Source organism: Salmo salar, chromosome ssa11 (genome assembly GCF_905237065.1).
Source record: "Salmo salar chromosome ssa11, Ssal_v3.1, whole genome shotgun sequence".
In the NCBI taxonomy this organism is placed as follows: Eukaryota; Metazoa; Chordata; class Actinopteri; order Salmoniformes; family Salmonidae; genus Salmo; species Salmo salar.
In genome coordinates this window covers 3,869,769-3,896,383 of record NC_059452.1, presented here as the reverse complement: position 1 = coordinate 3,896,383, position 26,615 = coordinate 3,869,769, and the positions used below count along the sequence as shown (strand labels likewise).

Here is a 26,615-nt window from a genome sequence, read left to right as displayed (position 1 = left end):
GATCGTCTTCGTCACCATAACGGAATAACACGACGGCATGCCCTGCTAGGGTGAAGGAATGTTCACGGGTATGATACATTCACCGTTGACGGAGGGTGTTCACTAGCAAACGGTGCCCGGAGGTTGTTCATTAGCAAGCGGTGGCGCGCGGTGATGTTCAATGGAAGGAAGGGAAGCGGAGAGGGCGGGGAAAAATATACATTTTCCCAACTTTATGTAAATCACCAGCGGCAACCGCTGGGTGATGACCAATCATATCAAGTTCCCATGACGAAGGCTGGAGACTTTTTCAGCAAAGATGACTGACAAAAATACTAGGATGGAAGCAAATGTAAGTGACTATAACGTCATAACGAATCATGCCACAAATGTACAGTTGAGAGGAATATGTTAGTTCATGTAGAGACAAACAGTAATGCATCTTCTTTTGTCATGAAGTTAATTTACAAAAATCACGATTTAGCAAGCTAGCTGACTAGCTAACATTAGCCTGCTAACTTTATGGGTGTTGTGACGAGTATGTACTTTAAAAAAAAATGAGTATGAAATTGTAATTCTGGTTGTTTCATGTTTTATGGACTCCTGAAACAACCAGCAAACCAGGCAGTCGTCTTGTTTAACAGTGGATTTAAAGAATCTAGCTAGCTAAAGCATTTACTGCAAATTGAATGTACAATTTTGTAAGTTTGCCTTGCTGATATTTGCCATGCAATGCAGATAGATGAAGTAACGTAGCTAGCTAACTATTTTCTTGCTTATTGTGCAGTGGAGGATAACAGTAACTGTATGCCTATGGATGTGTAGCTAGCGTAGCGGCTCTACTATGCACCACGGGAGAACCAAGAAATGAAGAGCGACACCACGGCTGTCTTTTAAGCTTTTATGTTGATCTGCAATAGTATTGTGAAAAGACAGGACAGGAACACATCAGTCTCCAATGCACCACCTGACAAGCTGTTCTTTCTCTCTCAGTGTTTTCTCAGACTCTCACAATCACACTCATACATAAAGCCATAATGTATAGTATAAAATAATAACCAGTCCTTAATACAAATAATGTATAATCTTAATTCTTAGACAATAGAACCATACCTGCAATAGTATTGTGAAAAGACAGGACAGGAACACATCAGTCTCCAATGCACCACCTGACAAGCTGTTACACAGGAGCATGAAGAAAGGTAAAACACATATCCTGTCTCACATCCCCAATACATTGCTAGGTGCTTTCAGTATTGACAGTACCAAAATACAACAACTCATGTACAAAAACACTGCAACACAAACAAGTTACAATGTGAAATCGCCTTTATCCCATTCAGACCTTAGAGGGCCAAAACTACATCTCCCATAATGCAACACCATCACTAGTCTGTAGCTCAGCTAGCCGTCTGCATCACAGAAAGGCATGCTAGCTAGCAACACGTTTAGCACTCTGTAAACTATATTAATAACAACAATAAAACTCTGAAAGTTAGGTGTGTCAATAGTCTCACACTCCCTTATAACAATATCTACAGCATTAACCTTGGGACGTTTTATTTATTTCACGTTACGGACTTCTACAAAGGAGTAATCTGCAACCCATACCTTTCTCTCTGTGTTTTCTCAGACTGAGGAGAGCGGGAGCTATGGGTAGTACCAGGGTGTTAGTAGGTGACATAAGCACCCAGATAAAATAAAATACATTTAATGAAATAAAACCCGAAGATGTTAACATCATTCAGCTACTGATACTGCCCACCTAACAGGCATCACCAGTAGCGCAACAATTAAAATTAGAAACCAAAAGCAAAGTTCCTGGCGATCATAGCGATCTGACTCCCCCCTTCTGTCTGAACTTGGAACATTCCTGATCGCGGGCTTTGGCAACTGACCCTCAACCTGATTGTTCTGCTCTGCGTTGTGTACTATTCCAATAATCTGAAGTTTGCTGGAATAACCATTTTAACTCTACTACACTAGCTATGTAGCCGATCTGTGTATAGACCCTAAAACATTTGGTATACATATTAGTTCAGAACCTAGCTATGAACCTCAGCTATCATAGCCAATTGAATCAATTTCAAAACTGTTTGAATGACATTAATGAAGCCAATGGATTGAGTAGAATATAACTTTGTGCCAAGGATGCAAGTCGTATATACATGTAGTTATTACCATGCATAAGATCCCCACATTGTAGCCTGTACATTTAATATATTCACTGATCATGTACTCTACCTTTGCAAATAAATGTGTAGTTCAGGTATGAATGTCTGAGATTCTTTTTCAGTCATATCCAATACCAGGAGTATCAAATTCCAGTCTTTGAATGATGATGTGTCTGCATTGTATGTATTACAATTATACACTTGAACAGTGTTTACCAATCTTGACCCTGGGACATCAATGGTTACACATTGTAACTATACAATAGACTAGAAACATGATTTAACTAGTTAAAGGCTGATCTGTAATTCATATACAGTGGGGGGGGAAAAGTATTTGATCCCCTGCTGATTTTGTACGTTTGCCCACTGATAAAGAAAGGATCAGTCTATAATTTGTATGTTAGGTTTATTTGAACAGTGAGAGACAGAATAACAACAACAAAAATCCAGAAAAAAAATGTCTAAAATGTTATAAATTGATTTGCATTTTAATGAGGGAAATAAGTATTTGACCCCCTCTCAATCAGAAAGATTTCTGGCTCCCAGGTGTCTTTTATACAGGTAACGAGCTGAGATTAGGAGTACACTGTTAAAGGCATTGCTCCTAACCGCAGCTTGTTAACTGTAAAACAGACATCTGTCCACAGAAGCAATCAATCAATCAGATTCCAAACTCTCCACCATGGCCAAGACCAAAGATCTCTCCAAGGATGTCAGGGACAGGATTGTAGACCTACACAAGGCTGGAATGGGCTACAAGACCATCGCCAAGCAGCTTGGTGAGAAGGTGACAACATTTGGTGCGATTATTCGCAAATGGAAAAAACACAAAAGAACTGTCAATATCCCTCGGCCTGGGGCTCCATGCAAGATCTCACCTCGTGGGGTTGCAATGATCATGAGAATGGTGAGGAATCAGCCCAGAACTACACGGGAGGATCTTGTCAATGATCTCAAGGCAGCTGGGACCATAGTCACCAAGAAAACAATTGGTAAAACACTACGCCGTGAAGGACTGAAATCCTGCAGCGCCCGCAAGGTCCCCCTGCTCAAGAATACATATACATGCCCGTCTGAAGTTTGCCAATGAACATCTGAATGATTCAGAGGACAACTGGTGAAAGTGTTGTGGTCAGATGAGACCAAAATGGAGCTCTTTGGCATCAACTCAACTCGCCGTGTTTGGAGGAGGAGGAATGCTGCCTATGACCCCAAGAACACCATCTCCACCGTCAAACATGGAGGTGGAAACATTATGCTTTGGCTGTGTTTTTCTGCTAAGGGGACAGGACAACTTCACCGCATTAAAGGGACGATGGACGGGGCCATGTACCGTCAAATCTTGGGTGAGAACATCCTTCCCTCAGACAGGCTCATTGAAAATGGGTCGTGGATGGGTATTCCAGCATGAAAATGATCCAAAACACTCGGCCAAGGCAACAAAGGAGTGGCTCAAGAAGAAGCACATTAAGGTCCTGGAGTGGCCTAGCCAGTCTCCAGACCTTAATCCCATAGAAAATCTGTGAAGGGAGCTGAAGGTTCGAGTTGCCAAACGTCAGCCTCGAAACCTTAATGACTTGGAGAAGATCTGCAAAGAGGAGTGGGACAAAATCCCTCCTGAGATGTGTGCAAACCTGGTGGCTAACTACAAAAAACATCTGACCTCTGTGATTGCCAACAAGGGTTTTGCCACCAAGTACTAAGTCATGTTTTGCAGAGGGGTCAAATACTTATTTCCCTCATTAAAATGCAAATCATTTTATAACATTTTTGACATGTGTTTTTCTGGATTTTTTTGTTGTTATTCTGTCTCTCACTGTTCAAATAAACCTACCATTAAAATGATAGACTGATCATTTCTTTGTAAGTGGGCAAACGTACAAAATCAGCAGGGGATCAAATACTTTTCCCCCCCACTTTATTCAGAAATATATATATTTTTTAAAACAGTACACTACACTTCCTACGCTTCATTTCATGTCAATACTCTAAAACCGGTTCATCTCAATATCTAATTTCCTTCATCTGGATTGATCTGATAAACACAGGATAGGTAGGATATTTCATCAAATGAAAGACTTCATTTTTGTATTTATTTAACCTTTATTTAACTAGGCAAGTCAGTTAAGAAATTCGTATTTACAATGACGGCTTACCCCGGCCAAATCCAGACGAAGCTGGGCCAATTGTGCACCGAGCTATGGGACTCCCAATCACGGCCGGATGTGATACAGCCTGGATCCAAACCAGGGACTGTAGTGACGCCTCCTGCACTGAGATGCAGTGCCTTAGACCGCTGCGCCACTTGGTAGCCCAACCAGTAGAGAATGTGAAACGCTTTATTGAAAGAACTTCATTATCCAAGTGTTATAAATACATAACACATGCATTATAAATATTATACAGTTTAAGTCGGAAGTTTACATACACCTTAGCCAAGTACATTTAAACTCAGTTTTTCACAATTCCTGACATTTAATCCTAGTACCAATTCCCTGTCTTAGGTCATTTAGGATCACCACTTTATTTTAAGAATGTGAAATGTCAGAAAAATAGTAAAAGTTGAGAGAATGATTTATTTCAGCTTTTATTTCTTTCATCACATACCCAGAAGTTTACATACACTCAATAAGTATTTGGTAGCATTGCCTTTAAATTGTTTAACTTTGGTCAAACATTTCAGGTAGCCTTCCACAAGCTTCCCACAATAAGTTGGGTGAATTTTGGCCCATTCCTCCTTGCAGAGCTGGTGTAACTGAGTCAGGTTTGTAGGCCTCTTTGCTCGCACACGCTTTTTCAGTTCTGCCCACAAATGTTCTATAGGATTGTGGTCAGGGCTTTGTGATGGCCACTCCAATACCTTGACTTTGTTGTCCTTATGCCATAACTTTGGAAGTATGCTTGGGGTCATTGTCCATTTGGAAGACCCATTTGCGACCAAGCTTTAACTTCCTGACTGATGTCTTGATGTTGCTTCAATATATCCACATAATGTTCCTGCTCATGACGCCATCTATTTCTTAAAGTGCACCAGTCCCTCCTGCAGCAAAGCACCCCCACAACATGATGCTGCCACCCCCATGCTTCACGGTTGGGATGGTGTTCTTCGGCTTGCAAGGCTCCCCCTTTTTCCTCCTAACATAACGATGGTCATTATGGCCAAACAGTTCTATTTTTGTTTCATCAGACTAGAGGACATTTCTCCAAAAAGTACGATCTTTGTCCACATGTGCAGTTGAAAACTGTAGTCTGGCTTTTTATGCCGGTTTTGGAGTAGTGGCTTATTCCTTGCAGAGTGGCCTTTCAGGTTATGTCGATATAGGACTCGTTTTACTGTGGATAAAGATACTTTTGTACCTGTTTCCTCCAGCATCTTCACAAGGTCCTTTGCTGTTGTTCTGGGATTGATTTGCACTTTTCACACCAAAGTACGTTAATCTCTAGGAGACAGAATGCGTCTCCTTCCTGGTGTTTATCCCATGGTGTTTATACATGCGTACTATTGTTTGTACAGATGAACGTGGTACCTTCAGGCATTTAGAAATTGTGGAGGTCTACAATTTTTTTCTGATGTCTTGGCTGATTTCTTTTGATTTTCCCATGATGTCGAGCAAAGAGGCACTGAGTTTGAAGGTAGGCCTTGAAATACATCCACAGGTACACCTCCAATTGACTCAAATGATGTCAATTAGCCTATCAGAAGCTTCTAAAGCCATGACATAATTGTTTTGAATTTTACAACTTGTTTAAAGGCACAGTCAACTTAGTGTATGTAAAATTCTGACCCACTGGAATTGTGATACAGTGAATTATAAGTGAAATAATCTGTCTGTAAACAATTGTTGGAAAAATGACTTGTGTCATGCACAAAGTAGATGTCCTAACCGACTTGCCAACACTGTAGTTTGTTAACCTCTCTAGGCTAGGTGACACCAAATCGTCCCACCTACGTAACAGCCAGTGTAATCCCGTGGCGCGTTATTCAAAAACCTCAGAAATGCAAAAACGTCAATTTTTCAAACATATGACTATTTTACACCATTTTAAAGACAAGACTTTCGTTAATCTAACCACACTGTCCAATTTCAAAAAGGCTTTACAACGAAAGCAAAACATTAGATTATGTCAGCAGAGTACCCAGCCAGAAATAATCAGACACCCATTTTTCAAGCTAGCATATAATGTCACATGAACCCAAACCACAGCTAAATGCAGCAGTAACCTTTGATGATCTTCATCAGATGACAACCCTAGGACATTATGTTATACAATACATGCATGTTTTGTTCAATCAAGTTCATATTTATATCAAAAAACAGCTTTTTACATTAGCATGTGACGTTCAGAACTAGCATACCCCCCTGCAAACTTCCGGGGAATTTGCTAACAATTTACTAAATTACTCACGATACCGTAAGTTTTTGTATTTTTGAGGAATTTGTCATTCGCGCCACGCCTATCATTGGATATTGGAGCAGGTGTTCCGCTAGCGGAACGTCTAGATGTAAGAGGTTAAAACTAGAGGTTGGCCGATTAATCGGAATGGCCGATTAATTAGGGCCGATTTCAAGTTTTCATAACAATCGGTAATCGGTATTTTTGGCCACCGATTTGCCCATTTAAAAAAATTATTATATATATTTTTTAAACCTTTATTTAACTAGGCAAGTCAGTTAAAGAGCACATTCTTACTTTCAATGACGGCCTAGGAACGGTGGGTTAACTGCCTTGTTCAGGGGCAGAACGACAGATTTTTACCTTGTCAGCTTGGGGATGCAACCTTACGTTAACTAGCCCAACGCTCTAACCACCTGCTTTACGTTGCCAAGGGAAGTTGCTAGCTAGCATTAAACTTATCTTGTAAAAAAACAATCAATCAATCATAAACACTAGTTAACTACACATGGTTGATGATATTACTAGTTTATCTAGCCTGTCCTGCTTTGCATATAATCGATGCGGTGCGCATTCGCGAAAAAGAACTGTCTTTGCTCCGACGTGTACCTAACCATAAACATCAATGTCTTTTTTAAAATCAATACACAAGTATATATTTTTAAACCTTCATATTTAGTTAATATTGCCTGCTAACATGAATTTCTGCATATACCCTGACTCTGTTTGCAAGAGTTAAAAGAAGGGTGACGCGCTAGCGCATTTCGTGACAAAAAAATTACAAATATTCCATTACCGTACTTAGAAGCATGTCAAACGCTGTTTAAAGCCGCCAGAAAGTGGAATGGGGTGTCTGCTGTCTCTGGGCAAAGTATAGGAGCAGAGTTTGTAAGTGGTCAGCCTGGGGACAATGAGACTGGAGATGTGCGGTCACAAGAACTCGCCATGTTTTTCTTTCTCTCTTTGAATGAATACAACGTCGCCCGGTTGGAATATTATCGCTATTTTACGAGAAAAATAGCATAAAAATTTATTTTAAACAGCATTTGACATGCTTCTAAGTACGGTAATGGAATATTTTGACATTTTTTGTCACGAAATGTACTCGCGCATTACCCTTTGGATAGTGACCTGAACGCACGAACAAAACGAAGGTATTTGGATATAACTATGGATTATTTGGAACCAAAACAACATTTGTTGTTGAAGTAGAAGTCCTGGGAGTGCATTCTGACGAAGAACAGCAAAGGTAATCCAATTTTTCTAATAGTAATTCTGAGTTTAGGTGACCCCGAAGTTGGCGGATGTCAAAATAGCTAGCCGTGATGGCCTCAGAATATTGCAAAATGTGCTTTCGCCGAAAAGCTATTTTAAAATCGTACATAGCGATTGCATAAAGGAGTTCTGGATCTATAATTCTTAAAATAATTGTTATGTATTTTGTGAACGTTTATCATGAGTAATTTAGTAAATTCACCGGAGGTTTTCGGTGGGTATGCTAGTTCTGAACATCACATGCTAATGTAAAAAGCAGTTTTTTGATATAAATATGAACTTGATTGAACAAAACATGCATGTATTGTATAACATAATGTCCTAGGAGTGTCATCTGATGAAGATCATCAAAGGTTAGTGCTGCATTTAGCTGTGGTTTGGGTTTATGTGACATATATGCTTGCTTGGAAAATGGCTGTGTGATTATTTGTGTCTATGTACTCTCCTAACATAATCTAATGTTTTGCTTTCGCTGTAAAGCCTTTTTGAAATCGGACAATGTGGTTAGATTAACGAGAGTCTTATCTTTAAAATGGTGTAAAATAGTTGATTGTTTGAGAAAATTGAATTGTGGTATTTTAGTTGGTTTTGTATTTCGCGCCGTGCGATGCCATTGGCTGTTGGCTAGGGGTTCCGCAGGCGGAACGGGGTTCCGCTAGCGGAACGTCTGTCCTCAACAGGTTAAGAATTGACTGATTTACACAGGGTTGTATTGAGTGATTTTCACAATCTGCAGGTTGGTTATATCAAAACACCTTTAGGGTGTTTTGAACAACTTCTGGTTGCTCCAGGAAGCTTAGAATCGACACAGGTAGACCTCACAGTAGCCTGATGGATTGTCATCGAAGACAGGTTCATAAGGCATTTACCATCACGAGTTTGACATGCTCAAAAATACTGCAGAAATGCATAATTGACTGGCCCGATGAACTCGGGATGGCCGGGCAGTGACTCTGGTTCGTTCGAGCTGCGGGTCCAGCTCTGACATTATGTGTAGGCCTATGTGAGGCGACCCCGAATCCCAAGTTTCGGCTCGATAGGTCATTCGGTGCCCGAGCAACGACCTTAATTGGTGCTGAAAATAAATTTTTTCCAGGCATTGCTACGGGGTCCTTGAATGAGCTATCGGACAGAAACGTTGGGGTCCGTCTCTATGGGCCGAGGCAGTTTCAATGCACCTAGTCTTGCGACTTTGGGACATTTCTAAACGTCGCCATTTTCGTGATTGTCAAATTGAATTGAACATATTGCAAATGTACGAGGCTGTTTCTCGGTCTGAGAACCTACAGCGACATAACTCACCGTGCACTATCGACTTGAGCTCTACAACAGGTTTCTAAAGTTTCAGAGCTCTAGGTCTGACGGTTCTTTGATCGTTCGAACGAAGGTAACTATTGTCTCTAAGCCCCACACTGTCACTATGTCCTAGCTGTGTGTGTGTGTTATTTTTTTTGAACATCTGATGGGATAAAGGACTGATTTACAGTTCATGAGGGTTACCTAGTCACACATATGAAGTTTTGAAATGATCTGACTTTTTTAACCCTTCGAAATAGCCTCTGTGACCCATATTTAAGACACTTCCGGTTGGCACAGGAAGCTATAAGTAAACACATATCCTGATTGGGGTATGCTATTACAGAATCCTGAGTTTTAAGTCTTTATGTTAATAATTGACTGATCTACATAGGGTTGAATGCAGTGATTTTCACAATCTGCAGGCTGGTTATAGAAAAACACTTTTAGGGTGTTTTTAACCACTTCCGGTTGCTCCAGGAAGCTTAGAATCGACATAGGTAGACCTCATAGTGGCCTGATGGTATGTCATCGAAGACAGGTTCATAAGGCATTCATAACCCACATAGGCTTCAGGTTGAATTTAGGGGAATAGGCAATGTATTCCTATGGGGAGAAAAGTCATTGCAAACTTTTAGATGTAAACACCTTCTTTTAACTGTTAAGAGTTAATGCCACATGGTCAAGGTTAGGCTGGCACAGATCGGGAGGACCTCAGGAACATTCCTGAGGTTGAATTGTGCTTCTAACCCTAACGGTTCCGCCGCTGTCACCCAAAAGCACTTGAAATTTAGGGCCAGGCTTCATTTTAGGTTTAATTTTTCTCATGGTCGCTGCGCTTGGACCGAGCGAGCTACGGTCAAGCGGGGCATCTCGTTGAACTCGGCACAGCCTAGAGATAATGGTAATGCCATTGCAGGCTCTGTGTGTCTTTAAGCACCGCACTCTGTCACTCCATCCTTGCTGTGTGTGTGTGTGTATGTGTGTATGTATGTATGTGTGTGTGTGTCTGTGTGTGTGTGTGTGTGTGTGTGTGTGTGAGAGAGCTTTTCTTTGACATCTGAAGAAATGACTGATTTACAGTTCATGAGGGTTGCCTAATCACACATATGAAGTTGTGGAAAGATCTGACCTTTTTAACCCTTCGAAACAGCCCCTATGACACCATTTTAAGGCACTTCTGGTTGAGACAGGAAGCTGAAAGTGAACACATATCCTCCTTAGGTTAGGCTCTTATAGAATATTGAGTTTTAAGTCTTTACGTTAACCTGTTATGGCTAGGGGGCAGTATTTTCACGGCCGGATAAAAAACATACCAGATTTAATCTGATTATTACTCCTGCCCAGAAACTAGAATATGCATATAATTATTAGCTTTGGATAGAAAACACTCCAAAGTTTCTAAAACTGTTTGAATGGTGTCTGTGAGTATAACAGAACTCATTTGGCAGGCCAAAACCTGAGAAGATTCTGTACAGGAAGTACCCTGTCTGACCATTTCTTGGCCTTCTTGATTATCTCTATCCAATACAGGGGATCTCTGCTGTTACGTGACACTTCCTACGGCTCCCATGGGCTCTCAGAAGGCGGCAAAAAGCTGAATGATATCGAGGCAGCCCCTGGCTGAAAAACATTTGCACGTTTGGATAGTGGCCGGTTACAGTACTATGAGACTCGGGCTCGTGCACGAGGGGATCCCATGCTTTTATTTTCTCTCTCTTTGTACGTAAACACGCTTTCCCGGTCGGAATATTATCGCTTTTTTACGAGAAAAATGGCATAAAAATTTATTTTAAACAGCGGTTGACATGCTTCGAAATACGGTAATGGAATATTTAGAATTTTTTTGTCACGAAATGCGTCGTGCGCTTGACCCTTATTTACACTTCGGATAGTGTCTTGAACGCACGAACAAAACGCCGCTATTTGGATATAACTATGGATTATTTTGAACCAAACCAACATTTGTTATTGAAGTAGCAGTCCTGGGAGTGCATTCTGACAAAGAACACCAAAGATAATCAAACTTTTCTAATAGTAAATTGGAGTTTGGTCAGGGCTAAACTTGGTGGGTGTCTAAATAGCTAGCCGTGATGGCTGGGCTATCTACTCAGAATATTGCAAAATGTGCTTTCACCGAAAAGCTATTTTAAAATCGGACACCTCGATTGCACAAAGGAGTTCTGTATCTATAATTCTTAAAATAATTATGTTTTTTGTGAACGTTTATCGTGAGTAATTTAGTAAATTCACCGGAAGTGTTCGGTGGGAATGCTAATTCTGAACGTCACATACTAATGTAAAAAGCTGTTTTTTTTATATAAATATGAACTTGATTGAACAACACATGCATGTATTGTATAACATAATGTCCTAGGCGTGTCATCTGATGAAGATCATCAAAGGTTAGTGCTGCATTTAGCTGTGGTTTTGTTTTTTGTGACATTATATGCTAGCTTGAAAAATGGGTGTCTGATTATTTCTGGCTTGGTACTCTGCTGACATAATCTAATGTTTTGCTTTTGCTGTAAAGCCTTTTTGAAATCGGACAGTGTGGTTAGATAAAGGAGAGTCTTGTCTTTAAAATGCTGTAAAATAGTCATATGTTTGAAAAATGGAAGTTTTTGTATTTTTGAGGAATTTGTAATTCGCGCCACGCCTATCATTGGATATTGGAGCAGGTGTTCCGCTAGCGGAACGTCTAGATGTAAGAGGTTAAGAACTGACTTATGTACAGAGGGTTGAACGAGTGTGTGTTGTTTCAGAAAATCACAGAAATCTCACAGAGCTCTGAAACCCGCCTTAACCTCTTGACGGTCGCCTATGATAGGGGGCGCTACAGCGATTTTAGAAAATAATTCGGCCCTTTTTAAACGGCCTCCTACTCAAACTCAGAAGCTAGGATATGCATATAATTAATACTTGTGGATAGAAAACACCCTAAAGTTTCTAAAACTGTTTGAATGGTGTCTGTGAGTATAACAGAACTCATATGGCAGTCAAAACCCCGAGACAGATCGTAACAGGATGTGGAATTCTGAATTGCGGACTCAACTTCATCACTTTGCCTATAAATCACACCGTGAGCTATGGTTCATTGAGCACTTCCTATTGCTTCCACTAGATGTCTCCAGTCTTTACAAAGTGGTTTGAGCCTTCTACTGTGAAAACTGACAGAATGAGAGTCTGTGGAACGTGGTCACATGGGGAGGGCCATCACCATTATGACACCGGCGCCCCTGGCTACCCTCCCCTTTCGAAACGTTTTGAAAGACAATGCAATCGTCCCCCTTGAATGTTATTGGAGCTCTGGTTGAAAAAGGCCCTAAAGATTTATGTTATACAACGTCTGACATGTTTGAACGAACTTAAATTAAAAAAAATCAATTTTGGTAAGAGAGGAGTCCCGCGCACGACGGTACTTTTGGTGCAGCCTTCTGAACGCGCTAACAAGAAGACATAAAGGATTAACTTTTTCGAACGAAAATACATTTGTTGTGGACCTGGGATCCCTGGAAGTGCCTTCTGATGAAGATAATCAAAGGTAAGGGATTATTGACAATAGTATACAAGAGTAGATTTGATATGCGATTGTTCCAAAATGGCGCTGACCTGTATTGCTAGCCTATTTTTCTGAGTATCGCATCCCCTTTTATCGCAAAGTGTGATTACCCAGTAAAGTTATTTTTAAATCTGGCATTGCAGGTGCTTTCAAGAGATGCTAATCTATAAATCTTAGAATGACAATATTAAATAGTAAATTGTAGCGTTGTTTCACCGGACGCATTTGAGGGAAAATAGTTAGTCAACGTCACGTGCCGATGTAAAATGCTGTTTTTATATATAAATTTGAACTTTATCGAACAAAAGAATGCATGTATTGTGTAACATGATGTCCTAGGAGTGTCATCTGATGAAGATTGTCAAAGGTTAGTGCTGCATTTAGCTGTTTTTTGGTTATTTGTGATGCATGTGGTTGGTCGGAAAATGGCTATGTGGCTACTTTTACGATATACTCCTCTAACATAATCTAATGTTTTGCTTTTGCTGTAAAGCCTTGTTGAAATCGGACAACGTGGTTCGATTCAGGAGAGGTGTATCTATAAAACGATATAAAATAGTCCTATATTTGAAAAAAATAAAAAAGAATTGTTATGCAAATGGCGATAGGATTTTTCGCTGGATGTCCGTCCCGCGTATGGGACGGAGCCCGTCCAGAGGTTAACGGATTCATCTGAACACGCTGCAACTGGATCTGTAAATTTTTTGGAAAAAAAACTTATTTTTTTGAATATCACCAATTTGACATTGTACGATTTCTCTTAAATGACAATAGATAAATGTCTGGTTCTTTTTTTTCCTGACACCGTAGGCTCATGTACTTTGACGTGAAGCGGTCAAATTAGCGCTCTATTTTAATTTTTGACTTTTAATCCCAGAAAAATGGCCTTAACTCAAAAAGCATTGAGGCCTCGACTCCATCTTGTTCGGGGCCAACTGCCCATTATGCCAAACCAATGCTCACCAAGTTTCGTCTTCGAAGTTTTTTCCGTTTAGGAGAAAAGGCCACGTCGTGATTGGTGATGTTTGTTACATTTGCAATATGATTCCATTCACCCTCCTGTGGTATAACCCGGGACAGGTGAGAAATTACCACAATTTGAAAATTTTATAAAACGGAAACCGAATGTCCGAGAGACTCCGTTCAATGACTTCCCGGAAGATCCGGCCGCAGTGCATGGCCCGACGCCATCCGCAAATTGTACAAATGTTCGCGGACGTCTAGTAAGGGACCGTACATTTGCAATATGGACTTTCTCACTAAACATACAGCAAATGCCGAAATGTTCCCTTCATGTAAGAAAGGGTAAACACAAAACGAGTGAAAAACATGGCCCACCTTGCCTGGCGAGGGTTCAGTCTCCTTGCTGCCCGGATGTACTCCAGATTGCAGTGGTCAGTCCAGATTAGAAAAGGGTGTCTAGCCCCCTCAAGCCAATGTCTCCACACCTTCAAGGCCTTGACGACAGCCAACAACTCCCGGTCCCCCACGTCATAGTTTCGCTCTGCCAGGCTGAGTTTCTTCGAGAAGAAGGCACAGGGACAGAGCTTCGGTGGCATACCCGAGCGCTGAGAGAGCACAGCTTCTATCCCAGCCTCGGACGTGTCCACCTCCACTATGAACGCCAAAGAGGGATCCAGATGGGCCAGCATGGGAGCCGAGGTAAACAGAGCCCTCAGGTGACTAAAAACCCTGTCCGTCTCAGTTGTCCACTGCAAGCGCACTGGGGCCCCCTTCAGCAGTGAGGTAATGGGAGCCGCTACCTGACCAAAACCCCGGATAAACCTCCGGTAGTTGTTGGCAAACCCTAAGAACCGCTGCACCTCCTTTACTGTGGTGGGAGTCGGCCAATTACGCACAGCTGCAATGCGGTCACTCTCCATCTCCACCCCTGAGGTGGAAATGCGATACCCTAGGAAGGAGACGGACTGTTGGAGGAACAGGCATTTCTCAGCCTTGACATACAGGTCATGCTCCAACAGGCGACCAAGCACTCTGCGCACCAGGGACACATGCTCGGCGTGTGTAGCGGAGTATATCAAAATGTCATCAAAATACACCACTACACCCTGCCCGTGCAGTTCCCTGAAAATCTTGTCTACAAAGGCTTGGAAGACTGATGGTGCATTCATCAACCCGTACGGCATGACGAGGTACTCATAGTGCCCAGAGGTGGTACTGAAAGCCGTCTTCCACTCGTCTCCCTCTCGGATACGCACCAGGTTGTAAGCGCTCCTGAGATCTAATTTGGTGAAGATGCGCGCCCCTGTGCATTGACTCTATTGCTGTGGCTATGAGCAGTAGCGGGTAACTATACCTCACAGTGATCTGATTCAGACCCCGATAGTCAATACACAGTCGCAGACCTCCCTCCTTCTTCTCCACAAAAAAGAAACTCGAGGAGACGGGTGAAGTGGAGGACCGAATGTACCCCGGACGCAGGGATTCGGAGACATATATTTCTATAGCCTCCGTCTCCGCCTGTGAGGGGATACACGTGACTCCTGGGAAGTGCAGCGTCTACCAGGAGATCTATCGCCCCGTCGATGAGGTGGTAATTGAGTTGCCTTCTTTTTGGAGAAGGCGAGAGCCAAATCGGCATATTCAGGAGGAATGCGCACGATGGAGACCTGGTCTGGACTCTCCACCGTAGTAGCACCAACGGAAACCCCTAAACACCTACCTGAGCACTCTCGCGACCACCCCGGGAGAGTCCTCTGTGGCCAAGAAACAGTGGGGTTATGACAAGCTAATCCACCCTGACCCTAATGGTCGACTATCTAAGGCGTGAATGGGGAAAGGCACATCCACGGGAACGATGGGGATCCCTAAACTATGGGCTAAAGCTCTGTCAATAAAATTCCCAGCCGCGCCTGAATTGACAAGCGCCTTATGCTGGGAATGCGGGGAAAACTCAGGGAAAGTGACAAACACAAACATATGTGCAACAGAGGGCTCTGGGTGAGAATGGTGCCGGCTCACCTGGGGTGACGCCAGAGCGCCCTGCCTGCTGCCTCGATCCCCAGAGGAACCAACCCGGCACCGACCGGCAGTGTGACTTCTGCGGCCACAGATGGTGCATGAGCAGGAACCCCCTCTGGATTCCTTGCGCACAGCCCCTCCCAGCTCCATGGGTATCGGAGATGGGGTGCGGGAGGATGGAACCACTGGACGAACAGAACGTCCGCGGGTAGCCAACAGGTTTTCCAGCCGGATGGACAAGTCCACCAGCTGGTCGAACGTGAGGGTGGTGTCTCTGCAGGCCAACTCCCGACGGACGTCCTCGCGCAGACTGCAGTGGTAATGGTCGATCAGGGCCCTGTCGCTCCATCACGCGTTGGCAGCCAGGGTCCTAAACTCCAGGGCGAACTCCTGGGCACTCCTCATCTCCTGCCTCAGATGGAAGAGGCGCTCACCAAACTCAGATTTACTATAAGAAAAATTGGTTTACCTTTGCTGTTCTTCGTCAGAATGCACTCCCAGGACTTCTACTTCAACAACAAATGTTGGTTTGGTTCCAAATAATCCATAGTTATATCCAAATAGCGGCGTTTTGTTTGTGCGTTCAAGACACTATCCGAAGGGTAACGAAGGGTGACGCGCGGACGCGTATCGTGACAAAAAAAATCAAAATATTACATTACCGTACTTCGAAGCATGTCAAACGCTGTTTAAAATCAATTTTTTTGTGATTTTTCTCGTAAAAAAGCGTCGTCTCGTGCACGCGCGCACCAGTCTCATTGTTCTCAGATCGACCACTTACCAAATGCGCTACTGTTTTTCAGCCATGGCCTGCAAAGTCATCATTCAACGTTCTGGCGCCTTCTGAGAGCCTATGGGAGCGTTAGAAAATGTCACGTTACAGCAGAGATCCCCTGTTTTGGATAGAGATGATCAAGAAGGCCAAGAAATAGTCAGAGAGGGTACTTCCTGTACAGAATCTTCTCAGGTTTTGGCCTGCCATTTGAGTTCTGTTATACTCACCGACACCATTCAAACAGTTTTAGAAACTTTGGAGTGTTTTCTATCCAAAGCTACTAATTATATGCATATTCTAGTTTCTGGGCATGAGTAATAACCAGATTAAATCGGGCACGTTTTTTATCCGGCCATGAAAATACTGCCCCCTATCCATAACAAGTTATTTTACCACCATCTCTTGCGCATGTCATTTTCCATATGGATCCATAACGAATTACTTTGGGAATAAATATCACTGAATGACAGAAATATTGGAACAAAGTAGGCTAATGAAGGTAAACAAATTGTTGCTTATGGGAAAATACAGCATTCAGAGGTCAAGACAGCGCTACTCTGAGGCAACCTTTTGGACTGGTCTTGATAAATCAACAAGATTTTTATTTTCACTGAATCTCTGTTTGGGTATTTGTTAGACTACAGTTAGGGTGTGGAAATGTTAGGGTTATTTTGCTCTTACTGTAGTACTGTATCCTACTCCCGACCGGTCACGTTGTACAGCGCCATTATGGGCTATTAGCAGGACAATAGACTCTTGCCAACACCTCTCTGTCGTTTGATACTTTGTGCTAGGAAATTGATCAGCATTAAAACTTTGTGGATGGGGACTCCCGAGTGACGCAGCGGTCTAAGACACTGCATTGCTACAGATGCTGGTTCGATACCTGTGCCGGCCGTGACCGAGAGACCTATGAGACGCACAATTGGCCCAGCGTCGTCCGGGTTAGGGGAGGGTTTGGCCGGCTGGGGATGTCCTTGTCCAAAAAATATGCACGGTGGGATTTTGGTTTCTCTCCCTCTAAAAACAGAAATCAATATTTTGGCCTTTATAAATCTTTTTTTGGCCTTTATTCAGTTTACAATCGCTCACTTTCGGTTATTTGAAAACAAAATCATCTCCAAAATATCGTTATTTTTTTAAACAAACAATTTAGAATCCTCCAATCCTCTAAATGTTATTATTGGCGGAGAGCCATATAGATTGCAAAATAGTTGGGAAGAGATTTTCGATGTCACATGGTTTATGAATTGACATGCAATTTTCCATTACTCCTGAACAATAGTGTAATAATTGCTATTCCTCTGTCCTGCACGCACACTCCAAAAAAAGACTGGACTGTAGCATATTACTTACTAAAAATGACATGAAAAGGGCACATTTGTAAACCCCAAACTCTAAAAGGAATTGGAAAGGTAGATACAAATTATTTGTGACATGGGGGTTACAATAAAGAACGTAACCAAGATGTAAACAAGATGCTGGGTTTTATTTACAGTAGTGATGGAAAGCTGGAGGCGTTTTGAAAACAGGTTTTCAAACACTTGTTTTTCACTGTAGTACTGTAGCAGGTGTAGCCTATCATGCAAACAATGTTTCCTATCAGCAGAACAATAGACTCTTCACAGCCCGGCCACTGTAGATGTGAAAATCCCTCAATTTGCAATGTATTCGATGCTTAAGTACTATAAAGTGTTATATTTCTAACTCAGTGTCTGTATGTAGCCTCGCTACTTTTATAGCCTCGCTACTGTATATAGCCTGTCTTTTTACTGTTGTTTTATTTCTTTACTTACCTATTGTTCACCTATACCTTTTTTGCTCTATTGGTTAGAGCCTGTAAGTAAACATTTCACTGTTGTATTCGGCGCACGTGACAAATACACTTTGATTTGATTTGAAGACCTCATGCAACTGCAAAATGTCGGAGAGCCATATAGATTGCAAAATAGTTGGGAAGACATTCCATGGCACATGGTTTATGAATTGACACGCAACTCTTCATAACCCGGCTGCTGTAGGTGTGAAAATCCCCCCAATTTGGCCCTAACAGTTCTTCATCAACATCTTTATGCTTTCATTAATAAAATAACGAGATAAAAGACATTCAAAATGCAGATGTTTATTTAAACTACATTTCAGTTGCACTTCCCCCCCAGCTGGTCTATTAGTAGGACAATAGACTCTTGCCAAGAAAGAGGGTAGGGGGAGAATTTGTATTGTCAAATTTATTTCTTAGTTAGGTTGGCTGTATCACAACCGGCCGTGATTGGGAGTCCCTTAGGGTGACGCACAATTGGCCCAGCGTTTTCCAGGTTTGGCTGGTGTAGGCAGTCATTGTAAATAAGAATTTGCTCTTAACTGACAGTGGCACACTGGGCCAGTGCAGACAAAGCTACTGGCACAAATAAAAATAAGATCTGACGCAACAACCAGCTGTTTGAGAGCTGCGCACTCTCTCTGTCCGCCAGATTATCTATAGGCTATACTGTATGTGTGCAGCATGCATGATACATTTTTTTTTTTTACTTAACAAACTGCTTTGTGAATCCATCTGTTTTTTAATCAATTATATAGCCTAGACTAAAAATAGCATTATTACAATATTATTTTCACTGGACCAAGCAAGCTGTGAATTCTGCAAACAACATTTCTAGGATGGGCTATTAGCAGGACAATATATATTGGTCATATTGGTCATGGCTCCCGAGTGGCGCAGTGGTCTAAGGCAAAAGGCATCACTAGAGTCCCTAGTTGAAATCAAGGCTGTATTACATCTGACTGTGATTGGGAGTCCCATAGGGTGGTGCACAATTGGACCAGCATCTTATGGGTTAGGGAAGTGTTTGGCCAGTCGGATGTCCTTGGCCAAAAAATAGGCATGGTGGGCTTTTGGTTTCTCTCCTTCTTAAAACATAAATAAATATTTTGGCCTTTTATAAATATTATTTTGGCCTTTATTCAGATTACAATCACTCACTTTCAGTTATTTGAAAATGAAATATTCTCAAAAATATTGTTATTTTTTAAACAAAGCAATAATAATAATAATAATAATAAATTAATTTAGAATTATATAAAAGCCCCTTAGATATTCTCACAGATCAGATTTTCCCTGACGAAAAATGCCCCTTAGATATTCATTTAGAATTCTCCAATCCTCTAAATGTATTTATTGGCAGAGAGTCACATCCTTGAAAAAAATATTTTTTAGATATACTGTAGACCAAGCATGGGGACTGGTCTTGATAAATCAATGGCATTTTTATTTTCACTGAATCTCCGTTTGGGTATTGGTTAGACTACAATTAGGCTGTGGAAATGTTGGGATTATTTTGCTCTTATGTTATGCTCTTAGTACTGTAGCCTACTCCTGACCGTCATGCTGTATAGCGATTTGTATAGCGTTAAACCCCGAGGGTTTCGTTTTTAATTTTTCTTGGAATAGAAACACCATAATATTAATCAAATTAATTAAGTTAAATATCTTAAAATGAATCCCATATACTATGTTCTTACAAAAAGGTTTTAAATTCTCAAGTACAGCCAATATTGAAGACTATCAAATGCTTCTCAAAGATGCCCTCTGGTGGTCAAACTAGCACTAACTAGCATTAATGACAACAGTGGCTGACAATTAAATAACGTGACATAGAATTCTGCGGCAGCCCGCAAGGAGGGCTGCAGTATGACGCAACTTTTACAGGAAAACCACTGTATACACACATGCATACTCTCACTCACTTACTCACACTCTGTTAAGTTGTGTGATTATTGTCTCTCTCTTTTAGATCTGACACCCCCAGCACTTCAGCTGCAGTCACAGCTGTGTTATTTCATTTACTGGATGCATCAGTTCCTGCTACACTGGCCTTGAAGTGTAAACTTGTAATGGATACAGGTAATTAAGAACTATATTACTCACTCACTCACTCACTCACTCACTCACTCACTCACTCACTCACTCACTCACTCACTCACTCACTCACTCACTCCAACAGACGTGCACACACAAACATGTTGCTGAGCTGTATACTTACTACCACTTTGTGTATCTCTCTTTCAGATCTGCCATGCACTCCACCACCGCACCGATAGCTACATAATTACTCTAAATATTAAAATGTGATTGATAATATTGTAATACAGTATTGTTTGTTAATGTGTACAGTTGTGGGGAAATTCTGTGTGAGTTTAAAAACATGCCTCTTTTTGCAATTAAGTACATGCACAATTAAAGCGACGTCGTTGGTTGATTTGATATTGCTCTAATTAAAATGTGTGAATAAGTAAGACTGATAAACACTGGTCTGATATTGCTGCAGTTCTAGTGTAACTCTCTAGACTGCAGTTAAAATTATAAAATGACTACATATTAGAATAATAATACATAATGAAGTGACCAATAGTTACTGTATTGTGATAATTGACCCAGGGTGGGATTGAAACATGTCTCAAAAGCAGACAGAAAAGGTCAAATAAGGTCCCAAAAATTCAGTGTGGTATGGCCGTAAGTGAAGGAAAATAGCCCTCTTATGAATCTCGTCGGTCCCCTTCTTCAAAGTGATGACGTCGTCCTGATTTAACCACCAAACGACTCAATCGATTTTTATTTAATTATGTTTATTTGTCACTTTCAGAGGTTCGGGGAGGGCCTTTGTCATCACACCCTCCCACACAACGGTACTGCAGTGGTCCCATGGCCGGAATGACACTCATGGAATGGGTGGTGGTTGGGCATGGCCCTATTCCAACTCATACTTACCTGGCAGGGGAGACACCTTGATCACGAAGGAGGTTGACCCATGGTGCGGCTCGGCCATTGCACTCCGGCCATCGACTGTATAATTTGTGGTACTGGGGGACCTCGTCCGCACTCTCCCTTGATCTTCTGTGTTAAAGGAATGAAAGGACAGGAACTGGAGTAAAAGCGGGGAGGAGGCTGATCTCTTCGGTCACCCTCCCACAGCAGCATCACGCATGAGCATTGTGTGTCCACACTGTGGCGCTGTGGATTGATGGCCTTGGGCCCTCCACAGGAAGGAGTGCCTAGCAAAACGATGAGGCTTTATTTGAATCTTATTTCAGAGCTTTAGCTGGAGTACCAGTGGGGTTCCAGTGGCCCCTGCTGGAGAAAGGGAGAACAACAGAGAAAAAAGGCTTACAGCACCTGGTATTCCCAGGCGGTCTCTGATCCAAGCCCTAACCAGGCCTGACCCTGCTTAGCTTCCAAGATCAAATAAGATTGGCCGTGTTGTGGGTGGTATGGCCATAAGCAACGGCACTCGTGGAAAAGAAGCCGCTTGTGGCTGGCGTCAGCCCCCTCCTTCAAAGCAGTGTCACCTTTTTAATGTTTTTATTTTTTTCCAGTCACAACATCACAATTAAAACATAAAACTCAGATGAAATTTGACACAACAGAGAGAAAAAGCTTAAATCATCTGGTATTCCCAGGCAGTCTCCCATCCAAGTACTAAGTATGCCCGACCCTGCTTAGCTTCCAATATCAGATTAGATCAATTTCCGTCCATTTCCGCCAATGCCAACCGATGCTTGTATCTGTGCAGATGTGTATGTCTGAGCATTGTTAATGTTGGTGACACCCCTCTGCCTAGGGAGAACACGACATGTCTTTTATCGTGGGTGTTTTTATCAGATAACTGTCCTACTCTAGTTAGAGCCCTATGGTACTGTGACGTGAAAAATAAATATTGCCACGTGATTATATTATTGATTGATCAGAGTTCAACATCAAATGTCAGACCATTGGACAAAGAGGAATAACAATTCATGATTTACAAGAATGAGCCACATCAGATTATCGTCTTCTCATTTGTTTTGGTTGGGGGACTGTTTGAAATGGATAGAAATTCTTATCAACCTATAACATAACATTTTATATTTCTTCCATATATTACAGCCTAGTGATGTGTTGTTCTCACATGGAGATATATTTTTCAACCACGTTTCAAGTTTGATCATTTGCTTGTCAAATTAGATTACATTTTTTATTCCATTTAACCTTTATTTTACCAGAAAGTCTATTGATGCTTGTTCCTGCTTTTCAAAAATAGATCTAGACGACTGATCTGTTCAATGAATTGAGGATATACCAACCATGCCAGTGAATCTGTATGCCAGATCACAGGAGGTTTGTGGCACCTTAATTGGGGAGGACGGGCTCCAAAAGGTATTTCCCCTACAAACACAGACACACAAATAATCTAATGAAGCTAACCTCACCATTATGATGAATCTCCACAGCAAATTGCTAGATGATATGTTAGCTTTGGCTACTGCTCATTGCCTGTGATTTCTCATTCTACTTATTAATGTCAGACTTCCGCTGTCCATCACACCTGAGCTTAATTTTCCTGTCCACTTTACACAAGTCAAGGTTGTAATTTGTGGGGTGGAACGGGGGAGACAACAGTTACATTTGTCACCCCCACATTCAAGTACATTTTTTAAAGATATATGTAACAGGGTTAAGTTCAATTAGAATAAAGTCACTCAATTTAGGAAGTGATTTTTATTTGAAATTCAGAAATGTTTATATAATAGCTTTTCCTTTTCAGTTTATAGTGAAATCATTGAACATGAAGGTGCATAAAGATGTTGCAATACAGAAAAGAATTGGAATGTATTTACAACTACAATTATTTGAAGTGGCTTCCTCTTCTCGTCTCTTTCCTAGTAACCATTTAGGTACAGTTTACTCTAAATTATCCATATACCGGTGTATTCTTAATGGCATAACTACAATAATAACATTCTATTGCTATAATTATATAGCACTCAACTCCATTATTACGCAATCCAAATGCACTTAGTGTGATGGTGTGTTTCAGGTCAAATGAGTGCATAGCGAATCAATTAGGCCCCTAAACCTAGACAGTGCTCTACATGATAATCCAAAAACATGGGAGAGCCCTTGCAATCTCTCATATGTGACCCGTTTCAGGAAGCTAGGCGTATGTCGCACGTCACAACTTCACAGGAGAGACATTTGAGCGGCACCTAATTCCTGCTGGAACATGTGAACTTTCATGTGCCTTAATAAAAAACTTGTATGCCGTCTATAAATAGAACAACATTGTTAATTTACGAGCCTAGTTCATTTAGCCACGGAAAAAGGCAGGAACCTTCTCATTAGCCAGGATTAACTGCGATAATGGATGGGTTGGACATGCCGATAGATGAGTTCGGATTGGTCTACCATGTAGCCTGCTTCTGTCTATAACATGAGCTTCTCAGTATGTGTAGATAATCCTTGCTACCACCGCTTTTTTTTAAGTTATGGAGAACTGCAAAAGTGTTGCTACTGCTCTCAACAACATTGCTGCCCTGAATTTAGTAGGTGCTATCAACAAAGTTCAGTGGGAAAAGTTTGTTCTTAACTGACTTGCCTAGTTCAATAAAGGTTGATTCAAAATAAAATAAAAGCAGAGTATGATAGCTAAGGAGATAATTCTGGCATTTCATTGCAAACGTGAAGGGTGTCGAAAAGAGAACACAGAAGGCTGTTGTATAAAACACCTGACTCCGGATTACATCTTAAAACTAAGGGCAACCATGGCATCTGTGACAGACAGGGAGAAGCGTTCATCCATGTATATAGGTAAGAGTCTAGCTAGCTACATTTTCAGATATTATACATTTCTAATTGTGTCAGAAAGTTGCTTTCATTGCAAGTTAAAGCGTGCTGTTAGCTAGCTAGCTAATGTTAGCTGGCTGGCTCGCTAGCAAACGTTACGTGTATGATCTGTGTAGTAATATTATTTGTATCTCAGAAACCCATTTGCATTGCTAGTTATAGCCTAATATTAGCTAGCTACTAACATTGAACCTAGTTGGTTAGCTTTAGCTACTTCCCAGGTTGAACAAACATCTAGCCTGATTCTGGCATGCCAGATCTAAAACTGCTCGCCCGGGTCTGGCAGCTGGATCCGTCCTGAGTTCAAAATGAATGATGGTACAGACTAGGCCCGAGTCATTCGGCGGCTAGATCGGATAGCCTGAACTGAGCCAAAGCTGCCATTTTAGGGCCATAAACGACCCAGCAATGGCCCAAATCCACTCGATTCTACTGTATCCCCTGCCCAGTATTCATGGATACAGCTCTCAGATGATAAACATATGGTCCGTGCTACTTAGAATACTTTGGACATCCCTACCCAATTGAAGTTGACATATAAAATGGTTAAGGTTAGGTAAGGGATTTGGTTATGTGTAAGGTAAGGTAAGGGTTAAGGTTAAGGTTATGGTTTATGGTATGGAAGTTCCAAGGATCCCAGATAACCCTCACCATAAACATATAGGAGCTATGTATGCAAGGACTGGCCATTCATTATATACAAATTATAGTTTGGACCATGTTTTGAGGCTATACAGTGTTTGTTTTCAGTTAAACAGGCCTATGTTCAGATCTGATGCGGAAGAACAGTTCAACTAAGCTCAACAACCATTTATAACTTATTTTCTTCAAGAATCAATGGGTATACAATGCCTAGTGAAAGTCTACACACCCTTGAAAAGTTTTCACATTTGAGATTGACTCCTTTACTGTCCACACTTGCCACACCAGCTCAGGCTCAAGATGCCAGCCTTCAGATTCACATGTTGAGTATTTGGCGCACGGTGGTGGAAGGTGGAGACAGTCCATCAGAGAGACAAATAAGAAGACATGTATTGTAGAGCACATCACTGTACATGTGGTTCAAGTGAGGAAGGGGGTAAACTAGAAATACTCATCATTCAACCTATAGAATGTTGCTTTACATTATACTTATAGTTATTATTAGTGGAAAGTTAAAATGTATTGTAAACCAGAATCGATGGACTGTAATTGTTGTTCAACAAATAATATGTTATTATGAGTGATAACTGTTGTGTCACACATATGCTTCTAGCTGTGAACAGTCTGAGTATTTGGCGCATTGTGGTGGAAGGTGGAGACCAGTGGCGACCTGTCATTCAGGGCAGCTGGGGCAGAGCCTCACCTGTTTTGAGCCCCACCTGTTTATTTATTTTAGACTGTTTTGCATTTTATTTTGGCATTAATACGTGTCACATATCAGTTTGCAAACAATGTAAAAAAATATATAATTGAGTTAATAAAGCTGCATATAAATATGGTCTCTTTTTTTCTTTCTTGAGTAAGGCAGCTCCACAATGCAGATGTTTCAGCCTAGCTCAGTGCTTTCTGTCTCTAGTTGCGCTGTGAATTGCCTCAGTGTTCTGTCACTCATGGGGACACTACTTCACTGCAAAATCTACGGGGAGAGCTCGAAAATTCAAGTCCCTTGGGTGCTGCCATAGAGTTACATTAGAAGTGCCCATCCAAGAAGGCTCAAGGTCATTGGCCACAGATAAAATGACGTCAAATCACGTTATATCTCCCGTAGCTTTGATTGGACTGATCATGTCAATATCATACTTTCAAAATCTTAGCTAGCAATCGAGACAAGCAGTCATCTTCATGAATCAAGTTGACAATCTACTGGCAAATCCTTTTCAATCCTTGTCATATGAAGAGACATTATAGAAAAAAATATCAGTGCTCATCGCCCATTGGACATGAACATTACACAACAAGTTGGAAATCGCAAATTCAACAATGAGTGCTTTGGTAGGAATCAGTGGCTAAGCGCAAGCATTGCAAAGCGATCACTAGCCTGTTATTCAGCGGAGTGGGTGTGTGGTCCAAGTCTGGGTTTAAGGGTCTCTTTTCCAAGCTTAAAAGGATAAACATTCACATGCCATGGGCCAGAAAAGGTTGAATACATTGGCAATGCTGTCAATCCAGCATGACTTCTGCATCGTTCAAAACAACTGGAAACTCAGAACTGGGAAATCTCAGACTTCAGTGAGTTCAAGACAACTGGGAAACTAGCTCCGACTGGGAAAATACGTTTTGAGCGGTCATCCAACTAGGAATTCCAAGTCGGGAACTCGGGTCATTTTCTAGAGCTCCGACCTGAATATCATTGACGTTATGATTTGACCTTTTTTTTCATATTTCCAGTTGTATTGAAAGCACCATAAATCTAGAGAATGCCAGACATCGATGGCAAAACATCCACACAAGACTGACCGACTGTAACGTGGGAGTCGGGAAGCAAGTATAGGGAATGCAAATGTAATAATTAATAGAACATAGTACAAAACAAGAAAT

General features: G+C 41.5%; 1 long non-coding RNA gene and 1 pseudogene across 2 annotated transcripts; both read left to right on the top strand.

The window, feature by feature from the left end:
* Positions 1-55: 55 nt before the first annotated feature.
* On the top strand, positions 56-25,485 carry LOC106561888 (uncharacterized). Of its 2 annotated transcripts, none has more exons than XR_001318928.2 (3): positions 56-331; positions 20,230-20,339; positions 21,079-25,485. It is a non-coding gene; the product is annotated as an uncharacterized lncRNA (long non-coding RNA). The 2 variants fall into 2 exon arrangements; XR_001318929.2 differs by lacking the exon at positions 21,079-25,485 and adding an exon at positions 20,505-20,540.
* LOC123725288 (uncharacterized) lies at positions 21,196-21,324 on the top strand (annotated as a pseudogene).
* Positions 25,486-26,615: the final 1,130 nt, after the last annotated feature.